Here is a 12188-nt window from a genome sequence, read left to right as displayed (position 1 = left end):
CATCAAAAAGTGGGCTAAGGACATGGATAGACAGTCCTCAAAAGAAGATATACAAATAACCAACAAACATATGAAAAAATGCTCAACATCACTAGTGATTAGGGAAATGCAAATCAAAACCACAGTGCGATACCACCTTACTCCCATAGAATGGCCATAATTTAAAAATCAAAAAATAATAGATGTTGGCATGGATGTGGTGAACAAGGAATATTTCTGCATTGCTGGTGGGAATGTAAACTGGTACAGCCACTATGGAAAATGGTGTGGAGATTCCTTAAAGAACTAAAAGTAGAACTATCATTTGATTCAGCAATCCCACTACTGGGTATCTACCGAGAGGAAAAGAAGTCATTATACGAAAAAGATACTTGCACACACATGTTTAAAGCACCACAATTCACAATTGCAAAAATATGAAACCAGCCCAAATGCCCATCAATCAACAAGTGGATAAAGAAAATGTGGTATATATATATACAATGGAATACTATGCAGCCATAAAAAGGAATGAATTAATGGCATTTGCAGCAACCTGGGTGGGATTGGAGACTATTATTCTATGTGAAGTAACTGAGGAATGGAAAACCAAACATTGTATGTTCTCCCTCAGAAGTGGGAGCTAAGCTATGAGAATGCAAAGGCCTTTGATACAGTGGGCCGGGCATGGTGTCTCACGCCTGTAATCCCAACACTCTGGGAGGCTGAGGCCGGTGGATCACCTAAGGTCAGGAGTTCAAGACCAGCCTGGCCAACATGGTGAAACCTGTCTCTACTAAAAATACAAAAATAAGCCGGGCGCGGTGGCGGGCACCTGTAATCCCGGCTACTTGGGAGGCTGAGATAGGAGAATTGCCTGAACCCAGGAGACGGAGGCTGCAGTGAGCCAAAATCATGCCACTGCATTCCAGCCTGGGTGACAGAGCAAGACTCCATCTTGAGGGGGGGAAGAATGACACAGTGGAGTTTAGGGACTTCAGGGTGAAAGGGTGGGAAGGGGGTAAGGGATAAAAGGCTACAAATTGGGTTCAGTGTATACTGCTGGGGGGATGGGTACACAAAGATCTCACAAATCACCAGTAAAAAGCTTATTAATGTAACCAAATACCACCTGTTCCCCAAAAACCTATGGAAATAAAGAACTTTAAAAAATAAAATATGAGAATAAAAAAAAAAAACTTAAATAAAAAGAACATGGGCTCTGGAATCATAGACCTGGATTTATGATTTGACCTGTTTGTGTTAAAAGGTAAAATACCATCGCATGAGTATTCTAGATTAGGATAAAATATAGTTTAGAAATAGAATTACCAGAAGTCAGAGTTGTTAAGCATACTTTAAATGTCTTATTTTGTTATTATTTAAATTGAGTATTTCCTACCACATTCGCTAATGGAGCTTATTTTTATCAACACATGCATACCTTTACTCCATGAAACTTGTAAACAATGAAACTTGTTTACAAAGAAACATTGACATCTACTCAACAGTTTTTGGAGGTTCTGAGGCATTAATTTCTAAAGAGAAATTTCTAACTGAGCATTGTCATGCCACCTAGTGACAGCTTCATAAAGCACAGTTATTAGGCTTAAAAAGAATTAAGTTCCCAAGGGTATCGTCATTCAATGTTAGGCTAAGCATTTTGGGGGGATTTATGTGTAAAGCACTTTTTTCTCTGTATAAATAAATACAGCTTCAATTACTGGAAAACTTTCCTCCTGATAGAATATTCAGTAAATTTTCATGACCATTAATGGTCTGATTCATAACACTTAAGACTGTTTAAACTTCTTAGATTATTCAGTCTCTACGAGATGACAAAGATTGTTTGCTTGACCAAACTTTAGTCAGGTTCCTGAATCTTCCTCTAGTCCCATCTGTGCTTTTCCTCGTAAAATCCTATTTTAGAAAAGAACCCTGCTGTGTCAGTTTAGGAAGAAGCCCCCACCGTCAATATCTGATCATACTCAATATCCAATCAGGTTCCTCATCCTTCATTATCCCCCAGAGGTTATGTGTCATCATCCTGGCCAGTCTTCAGCTAGTATCTCGTTAGGTCAGTTCTGCCAGAATCTCCCTTACCCTTGAGGTTTTTCTTTCAGTAATTTTCCATTCATTGACCCCTGACCTGCTTCTTGGCTATAAATTCCGACTACTTGGCCATGCAGTACTCAGATTTGAGGCTAGTATCTCTCCCTGACCGCAGGATCCCATAGCAGTGGTCCCTATACCTATTTTGATGGTCCTGAATAAAATCATCTTTTAACAAGTTTCATTGAATAATTTTTTGTTGACAGGTACTATCCACATAAATAAAAGTTTGGTTGGTTGGTTGGTTTGTTTCTGGAGACAGGGTCTAACTCTGCCACCCAGGCTGAAGTGCAGTGGTGTGATCATGGCTCACCACAGCCTCAACCTCCTGGGTTCAAGCGATTCTCCCACCTCAGCCTCCTGAGTAGCTGGGACTACAGGCACATGCCACCAAGCCCAGCTAGTTTTTTTTTTTAGAGACAGGGTTTCACTATGTAGCCCAAGCTAATAAAAGATTTTCTAACTCCAAAAAAAATTTTTTTTGAGACAAAACGTTTTTCTTCTTATGTAACTTTTATACATAAAGAATTCAAGACTGAAGTCTGTTATTGAGATCTTTTTCCTGGAAATCTTTCCTTCCTGTACACTCTACAAGTAGATTGGAAGTGCTTCTATTTGCTAATTCCTTGCATGCTAAAAAGATTTTTGGAGCACAAAAACCAAAAAACTTGGGATTGAAGCCTTATCTCTGATGCTTAGCAACCCTATAAGCAATGATGCTACCTAATCATTCATTCATGGGTATAATCATTCAACTTTTCATCTGTGCCAGGTATGATGTAGGAGACGTAAAGTGGATGTCCGTCCCACCCTTGGAAAAGTAACTCTAATACAAGGAACATGAGTATGACATTAACAATGTAGTAAACGTATAGAGGTATGAATACAGAACTCTATACAACTAATTTATTATGGTATCTGAAAGGCTTCAGGGAGAAGCAGTATTTAAACTCGGTCGTGAAATCTGAATGGGAGTTAAAATTTGTGACAGCATCTCTAGAAGAGGGACGAGGACGTTCAAAGGGACTGGGTTGCCAAGAACATTTTATACATATTTCCGTCTTTCAGGGGGGTGCATGCATATGCATACATGAAAGTTATATATATGTATGTATATAAGAATGGCAGATTGGGTTGGAAAGATTAGGAGTTGAGAGTAAATTTAACTTTGATATGTTTAGGGTGAGGTACTTGTGAACATCTAAATTGAAGGTGTGGTAAAGCATAAACTTCAAAATTAGACCCACCTGTATTTGACTCACAAGTCCACTACCTAATGTGACCTTGAACAGTTTACTCATTCTTTTGAACCTAGGTTTTCACATTTGCAAAATGGAGCTAGTATACAATTGTTGCAGGTAGGATTAAATTATATAAATTATAATATATATAATTTATATTATAATATATATAAAATTTATATTATATAAATGTGTGTGTATATATATACATACACACACACACACATTGCCTGTCACAGGTTAGGCTATTTTAATAAGTGCTATCCTCTCACCCTCTAGGCCTGTGTTTCTCTTTTTGTGTTTGTTTTTTTTTGTTTTTCTTTGAGACGGAGTTTCGCTCTTATTGCCCAGGCTGGAGTGCAATGGCGCGATCTTGGCTCACCGCAACTTCCTGCCTCCCGGGTTCAAGAGATTCTTCTGCTTCAGACTCTCAAGTAGCTGGGATTACAGGCATGCGCCACCACGCCTGGCTAATTTTGTATTTTCAGTAGAGATGGGGTTTCTCCAAGTTGGTCAGGCTGGTCTCTAACTCCCGACCTCAGGTGATCCTCCCGCCTCAGCCTCCCAAAGTGCTGGGATTACAGGCATGAGCTACCGTGCCCAGCCTTAGGCCAGTGTTTCTCAGAGTGTCTACGTGCACCAGAATTACCTGGAGTGCTTGTTACACAATGACGCCTTTCCATACCTAGATTAATTTACTGAGATGGAGCTTGAAACTATGAAATTTAACCATCATGTTGGAGTTGTGAGGCATATAAATTATGTTAATTAACTTGTATACAAAGACTTTTTTTTTTTTTTTTGAAACGGAGTCTCGCTCTGTCGCCCAGGCTGGAGTGCAGTGGTGCGATCTTGGCTCACTGCAACCTCCACCTCCCAAGTTCAAGTGATTCTCCAGTCTCAGCCTCCCGAGTAGCTGGGATGACAGGTAACCGCCACCACACCTGGCTAATTTTTGTGATTTCAAGCGATTCTCCCGCTCAGCCTCCTGAGTAGCTGGTACTACAGGCGTGAGCCACCACACCCGCCTAATTTTTGTATTTTTAGTAGAGATGGAGTTTCACGGTGTTGGCCAGGCTGGTCTCAAACTCCTGACCTCAGGTGATCTGCCCACCTCGGCCTCCCAGAGTGCTGGGATTACAGGCGTGAGCAACTGCACCTGGCAAAGACTTCTAATTACACAACTGTTTACTGACTGAAGTTTCTATTAGCATTTTCCCTTAGGCTAAAAATATGAAACCACTTACCTTTTTTCAGAAAGAATATGATACTTCGAAAGTATCGATGGATATATGAGACACTTTCCTAATTCTGTTTTTCTTTTTCTGAGGCAGGATCTCTGTCTGTCACCGAGGCTGGAGTGCAGTTGTGTGATCTTGGCTGACTGCAACCTCTGCCTCTCAGGTTCAAGCGATTCTCCCGCCTCAGCGTCCTGAGTAGCTGGTACTACAGGCATGAGCCACCACACCTGCCTAATTTTTGTATTTTTAGTAGAGACAGGGTTTCACCATTTTCCTAATTCTTAAAGTCCAAGTTGAGAGTAAAACTAGGTGCTTTAAATATGGCTCAAGGATGCTAAATATTAACCATTAAATTAGCAACAAAAAGTTAATAAAATGCTAAAATTGACAAAGATATTTTGATAAAGTTATTCCTTTTTTTTTTTTTTTTTCTTTTTTGAGACGGAGTCTCGCTCTGTCGCCCAGGCTGGAGTGCAGTGGCCTGATCTCAGCTCACTGCAAGCTCCGCCTCCCGGATTTACGCCATTCTCCTGCCTCAGCCTCCTGAGTAGCTGGCACTACAGGCGCCCGCCACCTCGCCCAGCTAGTTTTTTGTATTTTTTAGTAGAGACGGGGTTTCACCGTGTTAGCCAGGATGGTCTCGATCTCCTGACCTCATGATCCGCCCGCCTCGGCCTCCCAAAGTGCTGAGATTACAGGCTTGAGCCACCGTGCCCGGCCTATTTCTTTGTTTTATTTGTTGTGTGTTTTATTGTAAGATTGTCACTAGGAGGCCACACTTGGTGGCTCATGCCTGTAATACCAGCACTTTGGGAGTCTGAGGCAGGCAAATTGCTCGAGCCCACGAGTTGGAGACCAGCCTGGGCAACATGGCAAAAACCCATCTCTACAAAAAATTAGCCAGGCGTGGTGGTGGACACCTGTAATCCCAGCTACCCAGAAGGCTAAGGTGGGCGGATCACTTGCTGTGAGGAGTGATCAAGCCACTGCACTCTAGCCTGGATGACAGAATGTGACCCTGTTGCACACACACACACACACACACACACACACACAAAAATTAAAAATTTGCCGGGCACGGTGGCTCACACCTGTAATGGCAGCACTTTGGGAGGCCAAGGCGGGTGGATCACTTGAGGTCAGGAATTCAAGACCAGCCTGGCTAACATGGTGAAACCCTGACTCTTCCAAAAATACAAAAAAATTAGCCAGGCATGGTGGCAGGCACCTGTAATCCCAGCTACTGGGGAGGCTGAGGCAGGCAGGCAGAATTGCTTGAACCCGGGAGGCAGAGGTTCCAGTGAGCGGAGATTGCATTACTGCACTCCACTCTGGGCAACAGAGCAAGACTCAGTCTCAAAAAAAAAAAAAAAAAAAAAAAAAGATTGTCACTAGAAACTATCTTAAGTTAGTTTAGGGCTTATACTTCAGAATAAAAGGGGCATAATTAGCAATTCAACTGTTCACAAAAAATCGAAGGCCGGGTGCCGTGGCTCACACCTGTAATCCCAGCACTTTGGGAAGCCGAGGTGGGCAGATCACCTGAGGTTGGGAGTTCGAGACCAGCCAGACCAACATGGTGAAAAGCTGTCTCTACTAAAAATACAAAAATTAGCCGGGCGTGGTGGCGCGTGCCTGTGATCTCAGTTACTCAGGAGGCTGAGGCAAGAGAATCACTTGAACCCAGGAGGCGGAGGTTGCAGTGAGCCAAGTTCATGCCATTGCACTCCAGCCTGGGCAGCAAGAGCGAAACTCCATCTCAAAAAAAAAAAAAAAAAAAATTGAATAAATATATATTTAAATATATATATTGAAAATGTGAGTGAACACAATTTGAAAAATATTTTGTGTTAATAAGACATACAAATTATAAAATTACACAATTCAGTATTTCAACTGCTAACTCTTTAGTGCTTCTATAATTATTCAAATTTTCCTGATTTATTTTTTCCCTACTGTGTGTTTTTGTTTGTTTGTTTTTTAGAGACAAGCTCTTGTTCTGTCACACACACTGGAGTGCAGTGGTAAGATCATAGCTCACTACAGCCTCTAACTCCTGGGCTCAAGTGCTCCTCCTGCCTCTGCCTCCCAAAGTGGTGGGATCACAGGCGAGAGCCATCTTGCTGGGCCCCTACTGTTTTCTTGAATCCTTACCCTCCTTTCTTAGATTCATTGTCATCTTACTACAGTACTGTATCGTTAGGCAGTTCTTTCAGAAATGGTCTCAAGAATGGTACTTTGAGACCTTGTTTATCCAAAAGTTTGTATTTTGCCCCCAGGCTTTGAATACTGGTTTGACCAGGGACTGCGGCTCCTGTTACTCAGTATTTAGTCTAACTTCCTTATAGCGTGTCTTCCTAAACTTTGGAGAGTAGAAAGCTAAAAACCTCATTTTCCAGCTCCTTTGTAGCCAGTGTTCTGAATATGATTTACATAAAACTTTTTGTTTTTTAAATTATTACTATTTTTTGAGACAGGGTTTCTCTCTTGTCACCCAGGCTGGAGTGCAATGGTGCAATCTTGGCTCACTTTGTCTCTAAACAACAGACAAACAAAAACACACAGTAGGGAAAAAATAAATCGGGAAAATTAATTTGAATAATTATAGAAGCACTAAAGAGTTAGCAATTGAAATACTGAATTGTGTAATTTTATAATTTGTATATCTTATTTGTATATCCCCCTCTGCTGGGATTACAAGCATGTGCCACCACACCTGGCTAATTTTTTGTGTTTTTAGTAGAGATGGGGTTTCACCCTGTGGGCCAGGCTGGTCTCGAACTCCTGGCCTCAAGTGATCCACCTGCCTCAGCCTCCCAAAGTGCTGGGATTACAGGCATGAGCCACCGTGCCCAGCCTACATAAAACTGTTTATATGGCTTTGTATGAAACTTACTTGGAGGTAAATTCAGTGAACAGAGAGAGAGAGAGAGAGAGAGAGAGACCCATTTTACTGATGTGGATTATAGTATTGGCTTCCTGCTGTAGTCAGTGGTTGCGTGGTAGCAGCAGCTTCCTGTTTTGACCAGCAACTTTGTCTTGTTAGCAGAGGTCGTCTAGTTCCAGAGCCAGTAGCTACAGAAGTGGCCTATAAATTCATCAAGCACCAGACCTGATCATGCAGGACCTCCTTGGAGAGCTGGTCCTGCAGGGAAATGGTTCCTGGAAGCTCAAGTCTATGGTCTGCCTTTTGGCCAGTTCAGTAATTCTTTAATCCATTTAATTTTTGTACCAGCTTTAGTAAGTAGCCTATTCTCTGCAACAGAATTCTAGTTTTAGATTGTCCCTTGTTATTGCTAAGAATGAAATGCTTTCTGAAGGTAAGGCTATGGCAGCCTTAGTGGCTGCCATGATAAATCATTTTGGCAAAAGTGAAGAATAACAAAAGGATTGTGTAGTAGCCTGCCTCCAAGATGGTCCTCAATGATCCCTGCTGCACACTGTTTTGTAGCTCCCCTAACCCCCACACCATATTGTACCAGAGTTAATTTGTTATGGAAGAAGCAATGGCATGTCACTTCTAAGATGAGGATATAAAAGCGTGCAGCTTCCATCTTGCATGTGTGCTTGGGCACACACACATACTCTTTCTCTCTCTCCCTCTGCTTTTCCCTGCCCCAACCTGTCAGATCCACTTTAGGGGAAATCGTGTCTTAAACAGTCCTATGGAGGACTTACATGATGAGGAACTGCAGAATCCTCTTGCCAGCAGCCATGCGAATGAGTTTGAAGTGAATCCTCCAACCCAAGTCAAGTCTTCAGAGGTTGCATTCTCAGCTGTCACGTTGATTGCAAGCTCATAGGAGATTCTGAGTTTACCCAGTAAAGCTACTCTTGGATTTCTGACCCTCATAAATTATATGAGATGATAATTAAAAATAAAAAATTTAAGAGACGGTATCTCACTCTGTTGCCCAGGTTGGAGTACAGTGGTGTGATCTTAGCTCACTGCAGCCTCGAACTTCTGGGCTCAAGCAATCCTCCTGCATCAGCCTCCTGAGAAGCTGGGAGTAGCTCATAAAATTGACTCATGTCCTTAAGACCAGTCTGAATCCAGTCTTGTATGTGCCACTTCCACTTGATGGCAGCACATGCTGCTGAGCACACCTAACCTCCAGTGGGGAGGAGAAATTATCTCAGGGAGAAATCAGAGCAATATTTCTGGTGGTTCAACTTACATGAAGACATGGGTGGAGATGACAGTTAATGGTTTGACCAGAGGGTCAGAGATTTGACAACTACAAGATAAGAAACCTAGGCCAGGAACAATGGCTTAGGCCCACAATCTCGACACTTTGGGAGGCCAAGGCAGGAGGATTGCTTGAGGCTAGGAGTCCAAGGCCAGCATGGGCAACATAGTGAGATTCCCTCTCTCTAAAAATAAAAATAAAAAAATTAGCCAGGCGTGGTGGTGCAAGCTTGTAGTCCCAGCTACTCTGGAGGCTGAGGTGAGAAGACCACTTGAGCCCAGGAGTTCTAGGCTGCAGTGAACTAGGATCATGCCAGTGCACTCCAGCCTAAGCAAAAGAGCAAGACCCCATCTCAAAAAGAAATAAAAATAAATTTTAAAGAAGAAAGAAAAAAGAAACTTGGAAAGTAGAAGCTTTGGGGAAGTATGTGGACAAACTCAGAATAGGCCCCAAATGAAAGGATATTTGTTTCCTGTGTGAAAGCTTATCAAAAGCTTTCTTATCAAAAGCCGTCTTCTGTAGGTAAGGCTCTTAATATTTAGATGGACAGCGTAGCCTACACTGTGGACATCGGTTAGCCTCTTTCCCCAGCCATCCCAGTGCTTGCTCAGTTATGCTACATTCTGGGAAAATTCCCTCAGCTTCTTTCCAACTCAGATTTTCAGTCTTTTTTCTTTTTCTTTTTCTTTCTTTTTTTTTTTTCAGACAGAGTCTCTCTCTGTCACCCAGGCTGGAGTACAGTGGTGTGATCTTGGCTCACTGCAACTTCCACCTCCTGGGTTTAAGCAATTCTTGTGCCTCAGCCTCCCGAGTAGCTGGGACTGCAGGCGTGCACTGCACTGCCCAGCTAATTTTTGTATTTTTAGTAAGGATGGGGTTTTACCATGTTGCCCAGGCTGGTCTTGAACTCCTGGGCTCAAGCCATCCACCAGCCTCAGTCTCCCAAAGTGCTGGGATTACATGGGTGAGCCTCTGCACGCAGTGTCCATTCTGCTGTTCAATCCATCTATTAAGCAAAAGTTTTTTGTCTTTTTTTTTTTTTTTTTTTTGGACACAGGGTCTCACTCTGTTACCCAGGCTGGAGTGCAGTGGCACAATCTCAGCTCCCTGCCACCTCTGCTTCCTGGGTTGAAGCAATCCTCCTGTCTCAGCCTCCCAAGTAGCAGGGATTACAGGTGTGCACCACCACACCCAGCTAGTTTTTGTATTTTTAGTAGAGATGGGGTTTCACCATGTTGGCCAGGCTGGTCTCGAACTCCTGATGTCAGGTGATCCACCCACCTCGGCCTCCCAAAGTGCTAGGATTACAGGCGTGAGCCACCATGCCTGGCCAATGCAAGTTCTAATTTGGTGTTTTGTCTCTCGTTGTTGTGGAGGGGGGGTGAGAGGGAAACAGGAGGGAGATGTGCTTAGTTCCCTAGGGCCCTGCCCTGTCAGCATTCTTTCTAATGAGGTCCAAGCTCTTGGCTTTAATCAGAGTTCAGTGACACAACCCACCGCTCCGTTAAAATTTTCTTCTTACTTTGATGCCCTTAGGGGATATGAAATTTCAGGTTCTAGTGTTTCCTTTCCAACCTTTACACTTTAACCCCTTTTCCTGCTCAGCCTCAATAACAAGACAGGAAGTAGGGCACAGCTGTAGGTTTCAATCTTTTAATGGCTAACCCATGATCTCCTTCTACTCTTTTTTTTTTTTTTTTAAGACAAGATCTCACTATGTTGCCCAGGCTGAAATATAGGGGCTATTCACAGGTGCAGCTGTAGCACACTGCAGCCTCAAACTCCTAGGCTCAAGCAATCCTCCTACGTCAGCCTCTTGAGTAGCTGGGACTGCTGACACATGCCACCATGCCCAGACTTCTCCTACTCTCTGTATTTGTCCTAAGATTAAAATATCTCTGGAATTGTTCTTACGTATTTGGTAGTTTTCTCCTGCCCTGATTTGGGATATGGGTTTTCTTGTTTCTCTAACAATCTAATCGTATTTGTTTTCCATATTTTGGACACTTCTCCACATCAGTAGTACTCTTTTTGTTTACTAGAATTACAGATTTAATCTTACAAAGGATAACAGAATTTTGTCATGCACATAATAATATGGACTCTAATAAAATGAATACCCAGTGCTCAATATCTAGCTTGAGAAACGCTGTATCACAAATAGCATTGAAATGTACCCTGTGTATTTCTCCCTCATGTACTTCCCTCCCCTCCCCAGCAGACGTTTAATGGGATTTGGAACAGGTAGAGAAATAGGTGAACATGATCAGTTTGCTATGTTGAGGCAATCATCACTGAATTCAAAAATTCAAAAATGTTTTTCCACAACACAATCTTTAAAGTGTCACTCCAGATATTACTAGTTAGAGCAAATTTTATTTTATTTTATTTTATTTATTTATTTTAGATGGAGTCTTGCTCTGTCGCCCCGGCTGGAGTGCAGTGGCACCATCTCCGCTCACTGCAAGCTCTGCCTCCTGGGCAGTTCAGCCATTCTCTTGCCTCAGCCTCCTGAGCAGCTGGGACTACAGGTGCCTGCCACCATGCCCGGCTAATTTTTTATATTTTTAGTAGAGATGGAGTTTCACTGTGTTAGCCATGATGATCTCGATCTCCTGACCTTGTGATCCATCCACCTCGGCCTCCCAAAGTGCTGGGATTACAGGCGTGAGCCACCGCGCCTGGCCTAGAGCCAATTTTTTATGACCAATACCGTCTCCAGATAGAGCTAATGTTAAAAGTGTTCTTTGAAATAAAATATGTTAAAACAACATCTATATTTAGCAATAAAGTTTCAAAATTAGATAGGTGTTGAAATGGATGAAAGCTTTGATCCTAGTGATAAAAGGATTAGGGTTTATGTTCATTAATTTCAAAAATCAATTTGTAGGACTAGGTGCGGTGGCTCACGCCTGTCATCCCAGCACTTTTGGAGGCCGAGGCGAGTGTATCACGAGGTCAGGAGTTCGAGACCAGCCTGGCCAACATGGTGAAACTCCGTCTCTACTAAAAATACAAAAATTAGCCAGGCGTGGCGGCGGGCACCTGTAGTTCTAGCTACTCAAGAGGCTGAGGCAGGAGAGTTGCTTGAACCCAGGAGGCGTAGGTTGCAGTGAGCCAAGATCGCGCCACTGCACTCCAGCCTGAGCAATGGAGCGATACTCCATCTCAAAACAAAACAAAACAAAACACCAATTTGCAGTGGTTCAAAAATGAGCACTATGAGACCTAATTTATATAAAAATTAGTTTACTGTAATAAGCATGTGAAAACACACATACACACTATTCTCAGACAAATGTAAACATCAGGCTGGGGCATGTTTAGGAAAGGCAGCTTTGAGGAATAACCCAGTTTCTCAAAGGAAAAACACCTCGTTGGTGTTTCTGCTCTCCAGGATGAGGTCCAGACAGGTAATGCACTTT

Source organism: Macaca thibetana, chromosome 11 (genome assembly GCF_024542745.1).
Source record: "Macaca thibetana thibetana isolate TM-01 chromosome 11, ASM2454274v1, whole genome shotgun sequence".
Classification (NCBI taxonomy): domain Eukaryota; kingdom Metazoa; phylum Chordata; class Mammalia; order Primates; family Cercopithecidae; genus Macaca; species Macaca thibetana.
The sequence above is the reverse complement of the archived record's forward strand: the minus strand, read 5'-3'. Positions refer to the sequence as shown.